The sequence below is a fragment of the Calidris pugnax genome, unplaced genomic scaffold (assembly GCF_001431845.1).
Source record: "Calidris pugnax isolate Ruff unplaced genomic scaffold, ASM143184v1 scaffold170, whole genome shotgun sequence".
Lineage (NCBI taxonomy): Eukaryota > Metazoa > Chordata > Aves > Charadriiformes > Scolopacidae > Calidris > Calidris pugnax.
This window is the reverse complement of record NW_015090905.1, coordinates 587,973-592,097: the sequence shown is the minus strand read 5'-3', so window position 1 is coordinate 592,097 and position 4,125 is coordinate 587,973.

Sequence of the window (4,125 nt, the reverse complement as noted above, 5' to 3'; positions counted from 1 at the left end):
ATTAAATGAACGGCTTCAGGGTGTTCCCAATTATTTATTATTTTTTTTTAGGATGGAATTTCTGATTTTTGGGTGGAACTGATTTTGTTTGAAGGGCAAGTTACCAGCATCCCCCTGAGCTCTTGGATATTTTTCTGTAGTTGAGATCGGGCAGCAGCACGGTTACCACACTGCTTCGGTTATTGTGTGAATACCTGTGTAAACAGCTCTCCAGTGCTGGTGCTGTCAGCCCTCCAGCGATTAGAGCTTAGTTTAGAAGGGCCACATATGGATTTTTATTTCTCACTCAGGGCTGTATGAGCTTGGGTAATTAAGACCACTTTGCACCAATTTGAGCAACTTGAGTGTTGGGAGCAATTTCGGTTGGCGCTTCGGTGCAGCTCACAAAGGGTTTGGAGCACTTGAGAAATATTTTTATGTAATTGGCAAGTTTTGAGAGACTTTGTGAAATCTTTTCAGAGCTCAAGACACATCTCCAAAGCGCTGCAGGGCTCAGGGCAGGCTCCGGTGCCTTAAACGGCCGATCTCATCGACGTGCACATCAGTGATGGAAATGCCAATGGCTTGCTCTTGTCGACACAGTAAGATCTCGAGAGTTGCACCAGCCAAGATGAGACACAGTTGGGTTTCTGCCTTTGGAGCCTCCTCAATTTTGTTACCACTTTGTCCCAAGTGGGCCAGCTTTTTGGCCACCCAGAAGATGGCAGCCCAACTTTGGTTAAGTGTCATCACTGATCTCCATGGATTTTACTCCAAGTCCTGAAGATCTGAGGGGTTGAAGAAAAACCTTCAGGCTTGGCATAGGGCCTAGAAACTCAAGTTTCCATTTTACGAAGTAAAGCGAAGGCAGAGGTGATGAGGGGATTAGAACATCTCTCTGATCTGTAAAGGCTGAGGGACTTGGGGCTTTGGAGATAGAAGACTGAGGGGGGATCTGATCAATGCTTATAAATACTTAAAGGGTGGGTGTCAGGAGGATGGGGCCGGTCTTTTTCCAGTGGTGCCCAGGGACAGGACAAGAGAAAATGGGCACAGACTTGAAGATAAGAAGTTCCCCCTAAACATGAGGAGGAACTTCATTCCCTTGATGGTGGCAGAGCCCTGGCAGAGGCTGCCCAGGGAGGTGGTGGAGTCTCCTTCTCTGGAGACATTCAAACCCACCTGGACACGTTCCTGTGGGACCTGCTCTGGGTGGCCCTGCTCTGGCAGGGGGTTGGAGGAGATGGTCTCCAGAGGTCCCTTCCAGCCCCCATGTGATTTCATGATGAACTGGAGTCTCCCATTGGCTCTGGTGGCCTGGTTTCTCCCTGCAGGATGCCCCATGTAGAGCTGGGAGCTGGAGTTCCTGCTGGCTTTGTGACACTGGTGGCATTTGCTGTGCTAGGTGATGTGTGGGGAGGGAAGACTCTAATGCAAGGCAGAAGTGATGGTATTTTGCTGACCCCCAAAAAAACAGGGAAAACTTGCCCTTGTCTTACGCTGGCCATGTTGGGTGCTTTCTGTGACCCAGCAGTAACACAAGTGAAATATTCCCAACGCCTCCGTATCTGCAGGATGCAGCAGCTGATGACAAAGATGCTGCTGGAGTTTTCTTTCTACGGTCTCTCTGCGCATCCGATGGAGCCAATTGGGTGCGTTTTTTCAAGGCAAAATTGTCCATTAGTGCGTTTTTCAAAGGGAGGCAGCTGGCTAAAAATCATCATCTTGCCTGAGTGCTCCTTCCCTGAATGGGAGCTGATGGCACTTCACGTCCTCCTCGCTCCCTTTAGATGCTGATGCGGAGCTTCCCTCTCGCTGCCGTTTCTGGGCTCCCCAATTTCTGTCCCCGCAGCTGGTTCCACGGCGTGTGCAGCCCCGTGCTGAGAGGGAAGGTGTCCTACCTGAAATCTCTTGTCTTCTCTTTAAATGTCGCTTCTAAATGGGTGTTGCCTTTAAAATGACAGTTTTCCCTCCGTGTGTGTGTGTTGGGCGCTGCTCTCGCCATCTGTCTGGGTGTGTGTTGACGGGGGCAGCGCATGAAACGGCGTGGAATTTGCTGTCAGAAATGCAAACCACAGGCGTGGAAAATAGTCCCCAACTTCAAAGCTGGAATAAAGACAGCAAAAAATTACGCCGTCTTGAAGCTTTACTTGTCACTGTTAAATGACGGGCTCTTCAGTTCCAGGGCAAACACTTGCTTTGGTGGAATCCAGAAATAAGGCAAAGTTTTTCAGTTTGGCCTAACAGGTGGTGATGATCTGGGGGTTTAAATAGCACATGGGGTGGGATCATTTTTGTGTTGCGAAGGACTGTTTGTTCAGTGATCAGAACTGAAATCTGGAAGGCTAACAATTGCCTTTGCTTAATTTACTACATTTTTTTCCTGTAATGCTAACTTATGCTACAAGATAATTTAGGTTTGTTTTTTTTTAGGGGGTGCATATTGTGCTGTGTTTTGCAGCTTTTGATATGCATACTGTTTGGGCTTTTTTTTTTTTTTTAATTCCAGGATGCTTCCTCTCAAACCGGCATCTCTTCAGGCTTAAATTAATTTTGATGGAAGAGAAATGCTGACATAGACTTTTTCCACCTTAGTCTCAGAAGGTTGGATGTTTGTTTTCATTTTGGTGTTAAGTAGGAGTCACTGGTGGATTAACTATCTAGGACGCTCTTTGGAGAAAGAGGCTTCTCGACTGGTGATGCCAGAAAATGCTTATTAAAGAAAATGAGAAACCGAAGGAGCAAACATCCTGAAACTGCTAATTGCTTCTGCGGCTTCTGGCCGGACCAGCCCTGTGTGTTTTCTGTGTGGAATTGCAATCTTTGCTGCAGGTCCCTTGCACAGAGCATCCAAATCCTGATAAACGTGGGTCTGAAAACGAAGCAAAAAGCCCATGTGTTGTGTCATCCAAGGCTGTTGTATTTCAGTTTAGGACAGCAATTGCCATATCTGTTTCACGTCGCTGTCGTAAACCAGGTCGCCCGTCGTACAGCAGAGGCAGAGCCGGGCAATGGAGACGGGTATTAGATTGAAGACCCTCTGGAGATGAATGCTGGTGGTGGATCCTTTCTCAGGATTCCATTACCTGCATTTGGGAGGAACTTGATTTAATCCACGCGAGCTCTGGTTTTGTGTCGGTAGGATGGCAATGCGTGAGCTTCCATAAGGTATTGAGATTTAAGGTTTATACCCAATTTCAGAGAGATGCTGTGGCTTCCCCGACTCCTGGGTTTTCAAACACAAAGATTGGTTTTATTTTGAATCTCTTAATCTGTTTTCTAAACTGAAGGCTAGGAGCACAAGAAGGCTGCGAGAGACCAGCATGAAGAGCAAACTGTAACCTAGAGGAATGAGGGGGGTTTGCAAAGCAGCTGAAGAAATGAAATGTAAATGCAAGGTTTCTTGTGAGATGGGGTGAAAAACAACTTAATCTGCAAGGGTGAGGTGGGGTAAAAAATGACTTATTCCTAGGCCTGTAGGAGGGAGGGATAAGATGTGCCTGAACAGCAGCTGCTCATCTAAAGGAAAAAGGAATATATTACAGGAAATGGCAAGTGCTGCCTGTTATTTACTGTTTTCTATTGGAGGTCCTGCTTTTGGTTGCTTTGACTTGCCAAGGGAATGGTCTGCAAATGTCCTTTGCCTTATGGCTGGCCTTCAAGTTCGGGCAGAACCGATGCACCCGTTTTGGTGAAGAGGAAGCCAGGAGGTATTGCCCTGTCCAAAACTTCACAGCTTGGTCGGCTCCCTCCTTGAATGGCATCGTAGTATCTGCAGGATTTGCTTCATCAGACCTGCCACCTTGTCTTCCCATGGAAAGCCATCGGCACCTGACTGCTCTAAACCTTCTCACTTCCATTTTGCTGTGCTCTGTGACGGTAACTCACCAGTTAAAATCTCCTTGGCCTCACCAGTGGGGCCGGAGGAGAACCCTCCTTGGTGGGTACAGATCCACAGGCTGGAGCCATCTGGCCTGGAAGAAGACGACAGGGTTGGGAGCCGGGAGGTGGAGAGTTTAAGCTGTGGAACGTCCCATGTCAGCCCTGTGTGTCTTGCATTCCCCATGGAGAGCTCCCTCAAAATGGGAGAGCCGGCAGCCACTGGTTGTGCTGGGAGAGGAAACCGGAGTAAGAGGTTGGGTTGAC